We start from the raw sequence: 13,294 nt of genomic DNA on the forward strand, positions 1-13,294 counted from the left end.
GACTATCAAACAACTCTGTAAGAAATATTAAAGGGGATGCTATGAGTGGAAAGACCAAAAATGACAGTATGAAGGTAGGAAACACAAAAGCAGTAAAAAGAAATATTCCTTTTTCTTTTTTTCTTAAAGATTTTATTTATTTGAGAGAGAGAGAGAGAGCACAAGCAGGGGGAGGGGCAGAGGAAGAGAGACAAGCAGACACCTTGCTGAGAAGAGAGCCCAACTCAGGGCTCGATCCCAAACCCTGGGATCATGACCTGGGCCAAAGGCATACACTTAACCATCTGAGCCACCCAGACGCCCCTAAAAAGAAATATTTCTGTAAAAAAAAATCACTCAAGGAACTCACAAAATAAAAGGACACAATATACCTAAAATGTGAGGACAGAAGTGAAGAACCGGTTCAAACTTAAACAACCATCAATTTAATATAGACTGCTAGATGCAGAAGATATATACAAAACCTAATGGTGACCACAAATGAAAAACCACTAAAATATATACAAAGAATAAAGAAAGAAATCCAGATATATCACTAAAGAAAACCAGCAAACCATGAAAAAGAAAAAGACATGAGAGAATCAGAGGAAATCTTTAGAAACGACAACAAAACACGTAATAAAATGGCAATAATACATATCTATCAATAATTACTTTGAATGTATATGGACTAAATGCTCTAATCAAAAGACACAGAGTGACAGAATAGATTTAAAAAGAAGAAGAAGAAAAACAAGACCCATCTACATGCTGCCTACAAGAGACTCACTGTAGACCTAAAGACACCTGCAGATTGAAAGTGAGGGGAATGGAGAAACATCTGTCATACAAATGGATGTCAAAAGAAAGCTGGAGTAGCAATACTTATATCAGACAAAATAGACTTCAGAATAAAGACAAAAAGATGAAGAAGGGCACTATATCATAAGAAAGGGGTCAATCCAACAAAAAGATACAATAATTATAAATATTTATGCACTCAACATGGGAGCACCCAAATACATAAAACAGTTAATAACAAACAGAAAGGAACTAATTGACAATAATACAATAATAGTAGAGAACTTTAACACCCCACACACATCAATAGACAGATCATCTAAGCAGAAAATCAGGAGCGCCTGGTGGCTCAGTTGGTTAAGCATCTGCCTTTGGTTCAGGTCATGATCCTGGGGTACTGGAATCAAGCCCTGACTCAGGCGCCTTAGCAGGGAGCCCGTTTCTCCCTCTCCCTCTGCTGCTCCCCCTGCTGTACTCTCTCACTCTGTCAAATGAATAAATAAAATCTTAAAAACAACAACAACGACAGAAAATCAAAAAGAAAACAATGGTTTGAATGACACACTGGACCAGATAGATTTAACAGATATATTCAGAACATTCCATCCTAAAACAGCAGGATATGCATTCTTTTCAAGTGCACACAAAACATTCTTCAGAATAGGTCACATATTAGGCCACAAAACAGGCCTCAACAAATTCAAAAACATTCAAGTCGTACCATGCATCTTTTCTGACCAAACACAATGAAACTAGAAGTCAACCACAAGAAAAAATCTAGAAGGACCACAAATACATGGAGGTTAAATAGCATGCTACTAAACAACTAATGAGTCATCCAGGAAATAAAAGAAGAAATAAAAAGTACATGGAAACAAATGAAAATGGAAACACAACAGTTTAAAACCTTTGGGACCCAGGAAAATAGGTTCTAAGAGGGAAGTTTATTGCAATACAGGCCTACCTCAAGAAGTAAGAAAAATCTCAAACAAGAACAACAAATAAAACCAACAGAAGGAAGGAAATTATAATAAAGATTAGAGCAGAAATGACATAGAAACTAAAAAAATAATAGAACAGATCAATGAAACCAGGAGCTGTTCTTTGAGAAAAAAAAAATCAATAAAATTGACAGACTTACTAGGGAAAAAAAGGAAAAGACCCAAATAAATAAAATCATAAATGAGACAGGAGAAATAACAGTATACACCACAGAAAAACAAACAAAAATACAACAATTATACAAAAAATATGAAAAACTATATGCCAACAAACTGGACAACCTAGAAGAAATAAATGCCTAGAAACATATAACCTACCAAAACTGAAACAGGAACAAACAGAAAATTTGAACAGACTGATCACCAGCAAAGAAACTGAATCAGTAATCAAAAAACTCCCAAGAAACAAAAGTCCAGGACCAAATGGTTTCACAGGTGAATTCTACCAAACATTTCAATAAAAGTTAATACCTATTCTTCTCAAATTATTCCAAAAAATAGAAAAGGAAAGAAAACTTCCAAATTCTTTCTATGAGGCCAGCATTACCCTGATACCAAACCAGATAATGAGACCACAAAAAAGAACTACAGGCCAATGTCTCTGATGGACATAAATGCAAAAATCCTCAACAAAATACTAGCAAACCAAATCCAACAATACATTTTAAAAAATCACTCAAAAAGAAAAAGAAAAAAAAAAAACATTCACCGCAATCAGTGGGATTTATTCCTGGATTGCAAGGGTGGTTCAATATTTGCAAACCAATCTATGTGATACATCAATAAGAGAAAGGATAAGAACCATACAGTATTTCAATAGATGCAGAAAAAGCATTTGACAAAGTTCAAGATCCATTCATGATAAAAATCCTCACCAAAGTAGGTTTAGAAGGAACATACCTCAACATAATAAAGGTCAATATGAAAAACACACAACTAACATTATCATCTATAGGGAAAAACTGAGAGCCTTTCCCTTAAGGAGGGGAACAAGGCCAGGATGTCCACTCTCAACACTTTTACTCATCATAATACTGGAAGTCCTAACTGCAGCAATCAGACAAGAAAAAGAAATAAAAGGAATCCAAATCAGTAAGAAAGAAGTAAAACTTCCACTATTTGTAGATGACATACTATACATAGAAAACCCAAATGACTCCACCAAAAAGCTGCTAGAACTGATACACAAATCCAGTAGTCACAGGATACAAAATCAATGTACAGAAATCTGTTGCATTTCTATACCCCAAAAATGAAGCAGCAGAAAGAGAAATTAATGAATCAATCCCATGTACAATTGTACCAAAAATAGTAAGATACCTAGGAATAAATCTAACCAAAGAGGTAAAAGACCTGTACTCTGAAAACTATAAAATACTGATGAAAGAGATTGAAGATGACATAAAGAAATGGAAAGACATTCCATGCTCATGGATTGGAAGAACAAATATTGTTAAAGTGTCTATACTACCCAAAGCAATCTACAGATTTAATGAAAGCCCTATCAAAATACCAACAGCATTTTTCACAAGACTAGAACAAACAATCCCAAAGTTTGTATGGAACCACAAAAGACCCCAAATAGCCAAAGCAATCTTTAAAAAGAAAAGCAAAGCTGGAGGCGTCACAATTCTAGACTTCAAGTTATACTACAAAGCTGTTCAAAACAGTATGGTACTTGCACAAAAATAGACACATAGATCAATGGAACAGAACAGAAAATCCAGAAATAAACCCACAATTATATGGTCAATTAATCTTCGACAAACAAGGAAAGAACATCCAATGGAAAAAAGACAGTCTCTTCAGCAAATGGTGGGAAAACCAGACGGCCACATGCAAACGAACGAAACTGGACCACTTTCTTACACCATACACGAAAGCGAATTCAAAACGGATTGAATACCTAAATGTGAGACCTGAAACCATAAAAATCCTAGAAAAGAGCACAGGCAGTAATTTCTGTGACATCTGCCATAGCAACTTTTTTCTAGATAGGCCCCACAAGGGAATGGGAACAAAAGCAAAAATAAACTATTGGGATTACATCAAAATATAAAGCTTCTGCACAGTGAACGAAACAATCAACAAAACTAAAAGGCAACCTACAGGGGCAGCTGACTCCTGATTTTGGCTCAGGTCATGATCTCAGGGTGGTGAGATCAGGCCTCAAGTGAGCTCTGCGCTCAGCAGGGAGTCAGTCTGCTTGAGATTTTCTCCCTCACCTTCTGCCCCTCCCCCTGCTTGTGTGCTCTCTCTCTCTAATAATAAATAAATAAATCTTTAAAAAAAGGCGAACTATGGAATGGGAGAAGATATTTCTAAATGACATATCTGATAAAGGACTAGAATCCAAATATATAAAGAACTGAAACACCCAAAAAACAAACAATCCAATTTAAAAATGGGCAGAAGACATGAACAAACATTTCGCCAAAGAAGACATCCAGATGGCCAACAGATACATGAAAAGATATTCATCATAATTTACCATGGCAGGGGGGCTGTCTGGGTGGCTCAGTCAGTTAAACATCTGCCTTTGGCTCAGGTCATGATCTCAGGGTCCTGGGACCAAGCCCCATGTTGGGCTCCCTGCTCAGCGGGGGAGCCTGCTTCTCCCTCTCCCTCTGCCCCTTCCCCGCCGTTCATGCACTCTCTCTCTAATAAATAAATAAAATCTTTAAAAATAGTAATAATAACTTACCATCAGGGAAATGCAAATCAAAACTACAATGACATATCACGTCATACCTGTCAGAATGGATAGAAACAACACAAGGAACAACGGGTGTTGGCAAGGATGTGGAGAAAAAGGAACCCTCTTGCACTTTTGGTGGTACTGCAAACTGGTGTAGCCACTGTGGAAAACATTATGGAGGTTCCTCAAAAAGTTAAAAATAGAACCACCCTATGATCCAGCAATCACAATACTGAGTATTCACCCAAAGAATACAAAAACACTAATTCAAAGACATACATGCACTGCTATGTTTTTTGCAGCATTATTTACAAACTATGGAAGCTGCCCAAGTATCCATCGAGAGATGAACAGGTAAGGAAGACGTGGTAATATATACAATGGAATATTATTCAGCCATAAAAAAAGAATGAAATCTTGCCATTTGTAACAACATGGATGAAGCTAGAGAGTATAATGTTAAGTGAAGTCAGTCAGAGAAAGACAAATACCACATGATTTCACTCATATGTGGAATTTAAGAAACAAAACAAATGAGCAAAGGTGGGGGAAAGACAAACCAAGAAACAGACTCTTAACTACAGAGAACAAACTGATGGTTACCAGAGGGGAGGTGGATGTGGGGCATAGGTGAATTAGGTGATGGGCATTAAGGAGTGCGATTGTCGTGATGAGCACTCGGTAATTAAAATAAAAACTATATTTATTTCTTAAATATTTTATTTGAGAGAGAGCACATGAGGGAGGGAGGGTGCAGAGGGAGAGGGACAAGCAGACTCCCTGCTGAGCAGGAAGCCCAATGTGGGGTTGATTCCAGGACCCTGGGATCATGACCTGAGCTAAAGGCAGACCCTTAACTGAGCCACACAGGCGCCCCTAAAATAAAAACTTAAAAATTTTTTTTATCCTTTTCTCCACATCCTCACCAATACTTGCTGTCTTTTTGATAATAGCCATTCTGAGGTGAGGTGAGGTGTTATTATGATTTTGATTTGCATTTCCTTGATGATTGGAGATGCTGAGCATCTTTTCATGTGTCTCATGGCCACCTGTATATTTTCTTCGGAAAATGTATATTCGGGAGGATTATTCTTAATAGTCAAAAACTGTAAAAAAGCCAAATGTCCATCAACTGCTGAATGGATAAACAAAATGTGGTATATCCATACGATGGAATATTATTCAACCATAAAAAGAAATGAAGTACTGATACATGCTATAACATGAATATCATACTTTAATTTTTATACTAAAGAAGAAACCAGACACAAAAGGCTATATATTGTGTGATTCCATTTATGTGAAATATCCAGAGTAGTCAAAACCATACAGGCAAAAAGTAGATTGTTGATAGGGGCTAGGGGAGGAAGAAATGGGGAATGACTGCTGAGCACAGGGTTTCTTTTTGGGGTGATTAAAATGTTCTGGAATTAGTGGTGATGATTACACCACTTCATAACTATACTAAAAACCACTGACTTGTACACTTTAAAGTGGTGAATTTTATGTATATGTAAATAAAAGGTGCATTTTTAAAAGAGGACATTTTTCTGTGTGTACACTATACTTGAACAAAAGGTTAACAAAAAAAGAGTGATTTCAAATTAGGATAAATGGAAAAATAATACTAACAAGAGAAATAGGAAATTTGCAATGCATCTTTTCAAAGATCAACCCCATTATGCATAATTTGAACACATCAGTACATCACTGGGATTATTTGGGATTTTTCCAACAACACCTGTGCATTCATTCAATGTGTGTTTATTGAGCATGTCCTATGTCTAGGCACTCTTCAACAAATAACGGGGGAGAGATGTCCACAGATTATTGATAAGGTCATACTTTGAATTTTCCCAGTGCATCTTACTATATTAAATCTTTCTGTGCTGTGCACTAATGTGATCAAGGTTAATGTAGCCCCTGGCACATTTGAGAATATGGCTTTCACAGGAATCTGGCTTTCTGGGATAGTTTTCTTAGGTATAAGTCATACTAAATCTCTAAACGATGTCTTCTTGAAATTCTTTCTCCCTTCCATTTTTAAAAGCTATGTAGGTAATTTTCCTGTAATATCTTACTCACTTTCCAGTTGTTAAACCTTTTTCTTGGGAGAAAGGAATTGCTTTTTGTTTGTTTAATGAAGTGAGATGTTAGAAAAGCCTGCCCTGGGGGCACCTGGCTGGCTCAGTCAGTACAGCGTGTGACTCTGATCTCCAAGTCTGAGTTTGAGCCCCACACTGGGTATAGTGATTACTTAAAAAATAAATGAATGAAAAATAAGTAAATAAAGGGGCAATTATTAAAAAAAAAGAAAAAAGAAAAGCCTTCCTCAGATGTCTTATTTTTGCATTCAATTTGCACTAAGATTGTAAGTATTCTGAATCTTAAATTAACGACCTTCTCCATCAGAGGTCATTGACACTTACATATTTAATTTATCATTGGGTTAGTATAAACTGAAAGAAGAAAAAAAGGCTCTCATAGGGCTGAGGCTGCACTATGGTCTCATAGGAGTTCTAAACAATGTTTTTGGTAACTGTCATTTTCCAAACATCAAAATGTGTAGAAAGTAAAGGGTTTCAAAATATAGGCTGTCAGTACTGTGGTAAATTTTGAAAGTCACCTCATCTCAGATCTCTGTGCAGATGTACCAAGTAACAATGGAAAGCCAGTTTAAAATCTATTTCATTTGAAACCTTTTCTATTAAATGATAAACATTAGGTGGCATAACATCATTTTACATGTCACCAAAACATCATAGTCAGCAGAAAAGAGAATCAAGTAGCCAAATGAACATTTCTATAATGTTTCAGAAGTATTACCTTCCTTGACATTGTGTCTTAGGGCACTCAAGCAGGCAGTAGCCTGTCACTTACAGCCCCTGTCATTTCCTGTTCCAGTTCATTAAACCCTAGGTTTTCCCCAGAAACATACAACCCATATGGAGATTCTTCTGCCAGTTAGAAAAGATCAATTCAAAAGATGCAGAAATCGATATGCAACTCTGAATGGGCATGTAGACCATAATAAATTGCCACCTACACATGGAATTATATTTTGTAGATTGACAGTGTGTGGGCAGAAGCAGCAGAAGCTTATGTTAAGATCTTATATAAAGTTGGGCTTATTTTATATTGACAGGTTTATTTCATACTGACTGGCTTCTCTTTGGCTGCCAAAGAATGGATCACGTTCAAAAGCTAAAGCAGTTGGCAATCCTTTCTCTTTGCCTTTCTCTCTAAAAATTACCCTAAATAGGGGCTCCTGAGTGGCTCAGTCTCTTAAGCATCTGACTCTTGGTTTCAGCTAGGGTCATGATCTCAGGGTCCTGAGATCAAGCCCTGTGTCGGGCTCTGCACTCTATGGGGAATCTGCTGGAGATTCTCTCTCTCCCTTTCCCCCTTCTGCCACTCTCTCCACCGCCCCGCCCCCCCCCATGTGCATGCGTGCACACACTCAAATAAATATTTTTTAAAAATTAATTAAAAATGAAAAAATAATTACCCTAAATAAGTTAGGCAATATAGCCAGTTTACATTAGAGGCCCGATTCAAAACTTCAGTTCTCTAAATCATTTGCCTCTCTTCTCAGTGATACTTAAAATTCTAGAACTCCAGAGTCACATTCATAAACACATTTATAAATACCACTGACCCTCTCCCAAATATACCACATGGCTAGTACATGCACCAATGGAGACCAGAATAAAATAACACCCTAATGTGGAAATGAGGGCTTGAAATAATGCAGCTGGTACTCTCCTCTTTTTTTTTTTTTTAAAGATTTTATTTATTTATTTGACAGAGATAGAGACAGCCAGCGAGAGAGGGAACACAAGCAGGGGGAGTGGGAGAGGAAGAGCAGGCTCCCAGCAGAGGAGCCCGATGTGGGGCTCGATCCCATAACGCTGGGATCACACCCTGAGCCAAAGGCAGACGCTTAACCGCTGTGCCACCCAGGTGCCCCTGGTACTCTCCTCTTAACCATGAATGAAGCATTTGGAATTGCTAAGACAACATTTAGTTTTCAGAAGCATGCTGCTACCAGGAATGGAAAGAAAGGATCTTACACCTCCTTTTCTTTCCTAATTCTAAAGTGGTGGGCAAATGTCTAGTTTTATTAGTTTGAAGTTATCTAGCCATTGCCAAAGAATGAATAAAGCAAATTATATACACATGCTCTCCTTCTAAAATGCTACCTCCTTTGTGAAGCTGTCTTGATTCGTTATTTAGAATGCATAGCTTTCCTCTCTACGTTCTATCTTATAATTTATACCTCCACTGATATTTGCATTAATATTTTCTATATGAGTAATGTGTTTACAGGTATCCTCTCTTACTAAACTGTAAACTTCCACAGCTCAGAGACCAAATTATTATCTCTCTGGTCCACAAAATGCCAAGCAGAGTGCTTTATAAATGGCAGGTGCAAAATAAATGCTTGATGAATGAATAAATATGGTGGTGTTAGCTTTATAATGACTGGAAGTTACGATTTAAGAATTTTCATAAAAGTTGAAAGTAAAGAGTGTAAAGAAAGCACCCTTCTTTTCTCTCTATTTGGTATCCAGATTGTGTACATTGAAGAGGGAAATGCATCTAGAGATGTCCTCTTGAAAATACATTTTATATTCGATATGTCTATTTTTGACAACCTTTAAGTAAACTATCTTTCGAAAGACTTCCAACCGTACACTGAACTTAATGGGGAAAGTTCCAATCAGTCAGACAAATGGTATCTACTTCCTGTGACAAAGAGTGCTATTAGATGCCTCAGAAAAAAAACTGCAAAATCCTAACAGCTGAGAGCATGATGCTGCATGACTCTACTAACCAGGTGCTGCCTATATAAAGTGATCAAGAGAAAAAGAAGAAACCCTGAATTTAACTGAGAAGGAAAAATGGTCTTTAATTCTCAAAAAACAAGGGTTTAGGGGTGCCTGGGTGGCTCAGTTGTTAAGTGTCTGCCTTCAGCTCAGGGTGTGATCCCAGAGTCCTGGGATCAAGCCCCGCATCAGGCTCCTCAGCTGGGAGACTGCTTCTTCCTCCCTGCTTGTGTTCCCTCTCTCGCTGGCTGTCTCTCTCTGTCAAATAAATAAATAAAATCTTAAACAAAACAAAACAAAACAAAGGTTTAACTAGGGACTGATTAATGAGTGACAACTGTTTCAGCTACACAGAGTAAGAGGAAGTATGTGTGGCTAAAGAGAGAAAGGCAATGAAAGTCATCTCAAATAAAATTCCCCTCCCCCACTCTATTTTAATTTGTTTTGCACATTATTTTACTACTGGATACAGGGTTTGGCCAAACTTTAACAACTGGTTATTTGGAAATTTCTACACAATGATCAATTCCTCCCATAATGTACGTTTTTTTCCTTCCAAAACAAACAAGATACTTTGCTCTGACAGGGACAATTTCCAGCCTCTTATTGAAAGGTACAAGAGAAGATGGATAATTGAATATCATAAAGCACTTTGAGTTCATTAGGCCATTATCCCCTGGGGTAGATTTGATCAAAAGATGAAGAGTACAAGCTCAAAAGCTTTTAGTTGACAAGAAGGAAGTCTGTGGCTTGGGATTTTTGTGTTTGAGTTGTAAGTCAGCTTCACAGAAAAGTAATCAGAAACTAGACTGGCCAGAAATTAGAAAAGATCCTTGAAATGAAAGGTGTGAGACCATGGGTTGTACTTGTGACTTGGTCTCTTAACAAGCATGGGGACCTTGCACGAATTACTTAAAACTCATCTGTAAAGTAAGGGACTAGACTAATAATTTCTAAAGCCCCCTGGGGCACTATCAATTTTTCATTATCTAATATTGTTCCTTAAGTCATACACTGGTTCATTCAACTATATGAATACCTTCAATGAACATAATAAAAGGCAGTTTCTGCCCTCAAGGACTGGATAAGTCAGTGGGAAAAGTGAAGACTTTACCCATAGCTTCTAGGTGCTCATTCATCCGTTCAAGTTCTAAACAAAGGTCACAAGGAGCCTAGCAGGAATGAGAATGGAAAGGAGGAGAAACTCCCTAAAAGCTCTTGGGAGGAAGAGAGGAATTTATTGTTTCAGTCCACTAATATTTACTGAGTGATCCCTGTATATCAGCCACTGTGCTGGGCACTGGAGATCCTGGAGTGACCTAGACAGATCAGGTCTCTAATAAAGCTTACTTGCATTCTCCGTGGTGAAGAAAAACAGATTAACAAATAAATGAATCCAGATTGTGATAAGTTTTAGGAAGGAAACAATAGTAATGAGAGGCAATAACTGTGTTTGTGTGCAGGGCGATGGTGGGATGAACTTTCATTAGCACAGGGTAGAGGAGGAAGGCTCTTCGGAGACAGCGAAGCTGAGTTTTGAGGGCACATGAGAATGAGAACAGCCAGCATGGAGGGACCACTGGTCCCTCCAGAGGGAAGTGGGTAAATACTGATGGAAATGGGCTGGAGTGGAAAGGGCTGGAGCAGAGAGACCATCTGCCAGGCTGGCGCTTAAAGAACAATTACTTCTGGAATGTTTAGGTTTAATTAAAGCAGTCATTCTCAACCAAGGGCGATTTTGCCCCTCAGGGGACACTTAACTACATCTGGAGACATTTTGGGTTGTCACAATTTGGCAGGGAGAGTACTACTGCGGAGGTTGAGAAAGCCTGCACTATTACAGGCCAAATTATGGTTTTGGTCATTATGTTATTAACTCATGTTTTTATCCACTTGGATCTTTCTTTCTTTACTGCAGAAACAAAGTAAAAACAGGTTTCAAGGGGCCCCATGCTCCACCCACTCTCTAAGAAATCCCATCGCAGAGGTTCAAGGGACTCCGTGAATCTTTGAAAAGCTCCCTAAGAGAGTGAAAATGTCCCTGGACGCGCGGGAAAGGATCTGAGGAGACCCACATCCAACTGCTCACGGGGGTCTCCCCAGCGGAAGGGACTGGGATTAGGGGCAGTGGAAGAGGAGGACAAACTCAGGTTTCATTTGCGTCATTACAAATTGATGTTCAAAATAATGCAAAGTGGGGTCCATGCTAGAGAAGAAGTGGAGACGCCGCAAGGATTAAAACCTCTGTCTCTAGACCTCTAGCTCCCGCTACCGGATTCCGCGTTGACACCCGTCCCCCAAGGCTCTAGATGCTTCTCCCCGACACCGCCCTGCGCTGGCCTCAGACCTCTCTGCCCCACCCCCTCGCCCCGGTCCCGGTCCCAGGCTCTCACCCGGCCCCGCCCGTGTTGACCCCAGGCCCCTCCAGGCCTGCGAGGACCTCCTCGCCGCCGCCTCACCTGGACCGGCTGGGGTCTCCTCAGCAAGCCCCGCGGCAGGCTGTCCTCGACGTACCGGCTGCCCAGGCGGAGAGGCCCGGAGCGGAAGGGCTCCGTCGGGGTCTGCGGATGGCGCCGCGAGCCCGGCGCGGGTCCCTCAGGCCCGGGAGCGCGGGGCCAGCCCTCGGAAGGGCGAAAAAGGCGGCAGCGGAGACACCGCGCCGGCGACCCGAGGGCATGTGGCCTCCGGACTAGGGCGAAGGAGGCCGGGCGCAGAGGACTCCGGCGCTGAGGGGGCCGGGCCCGCCAGGGGGCCGTTAGCTGCCACTCGCCGCTTTTTGCATATTCATGAAGCCGCACGAGGCGGACCGCCCAGGCAAGCCTTGGAGAGGTCATGAATTATTCATGAGGAAGCGTCTCGCCCCGCCCAAAAAGGCCTCGTTGGCTATTTATGAGCCTGAGAGGGTCTGGGCTGGAAAAGGCCGTTGGGTACCCACCCTTCTGAGAGAGGCGTCGACAAGCTGAGGTGAGGGCTGTCCAGTCGCAAGGTCTCCGGATAAAGGGCGCTTGAGCACCTTCAGTTTCCTAGGCTTAGGTTAATTTTTTTCTTTCCTTTTCCTTTTCCTTGAGGCTTTAAGTTTGATCTGAAAGTATTTCGCTGAGGCCCTAAGTACTCTGAGGAGAAACGGCAAGGCGGGGGCTGAGGAAAAAGACAACGGGAAGCTTCTAGATAGTACCCCACCCCCTCCCTCTACTCCGGTCCCCAGCGCTCGATTTTGAAAATTTTCACATATAACAGGGGAAAGAAAGAAAGAAAGAAAGAAAGAAAGAAAGAAAGAAAGAAAGAAAGAGCAGAGAGAATTGTAGTGGGAACGCCCGCATGCCAGCTATCAAGGTAGCTCTTAAATTCAGATTTCGGTGGGAAAGGAGTGCGTCTCGGTGAGGAAGCAACAGCGGTAATTAGCGGCCAAGCAGTGGGTCCGGCCAACGACGTCTGTGTTTGCTGGGGGTTGGGAGTGGAGCTTTGGGGGTGATCTTGGCTAAGTCAGGTTTTCTCCAGCCGTGGAGGTGTTCTGCCAGAATCAATGCCAAGAGGTGACAGAGCTGGCGATGGGTCCCCACGGAATGACCTCGGCTCCTTTCTACCTTTTCTAGGACGTGCTGTTTAATCTCCATGGACTTTAGTTCCCCAGACAGTACCGGGGGGAGAAAGTGTCTCGACACGCAAGATTAGCCCATCACCGACGTGTGTTCAAATGTGCAGAGCACGGGATGGGGTGTGTAGTACACCGTGCACTTGGCTGGTGAAAACAAAGATAAAGCACGGTTCTTGCCCCAAAGGAGTTTTTGATTTAATTAGGCTGAGTCTCATTTCTCCCCCATTGGATCGTCAATCTCTCGAGATGTGAGCAGTATTTTACATCTTTGCAATCCTACATGATGCCTGGCACATTGTAGTCACCCAGTAAATGTTGAATGAATGAGTAACTGAAGTAGCCCGAAGAAGATATTAAAAAACCAAAAGAGCATGAACAAATATCCAGTTAA

The 13,294-nt window shown here is 40.5% G+C and overlaps 1 protein-coding gene and 1 long non-coding RNA gene across 4 annotated transcripts in view; one reads left to right on the top strand and one right to left on the bottom strand.

Moving 5' to 3' along the window:
* LOC123788154 (uncharacterized) overlaps positions 1 to 12,056 on the bottom strand; it is a 67,312-nt gene extending 55,256 nt beyond the window's left edge. Inside the window, exon 1 of one of the 2 annotated variants that reach the window (XR_006778435.2) lies at positions 11,768 to 12,056. This is a non-coding gene — a long non-coding RNA (uncharacterized LOC123788154). The remainder of the gene's footprint in view (positions 1 to 11,767) is intronic. The other variant, XR_015722307.1, reaches the window with a different exon arrangement.
* Positions 12,057 to 12,195: 139 nt separating this feature from the next.
* Positions 12,196 to 13,294, top strand: part of HORMAD2 (HORMA domain containing 2) — a 78,993-nt gene continuing 77,894 nt past the window's right edge. For both annotated transcript variants that reach the window (XM_045791328.2, XM_045791327.1), the window contains exon 1: positions 12,196 to 12,272. The gene's annotated coding sequence lies outside the window, so the exon portion shown is untranslated. The remainder of the gene's footprint in view (positions 12,273 to 13,294) is intronic.

Source organism: Ursus americanus, chromosome 30, assembly GCF_024610735.1.
Source record: "Ursus americanus isolate L20-20 chromosome 30, mUrsAme1.1.p, whole genome shotgun sequence".
NCBI lineage: Eukaryota > Metazoa > Chordata > Mammalia > Carnivora > Ursidae > Ursus > Ursus americanus.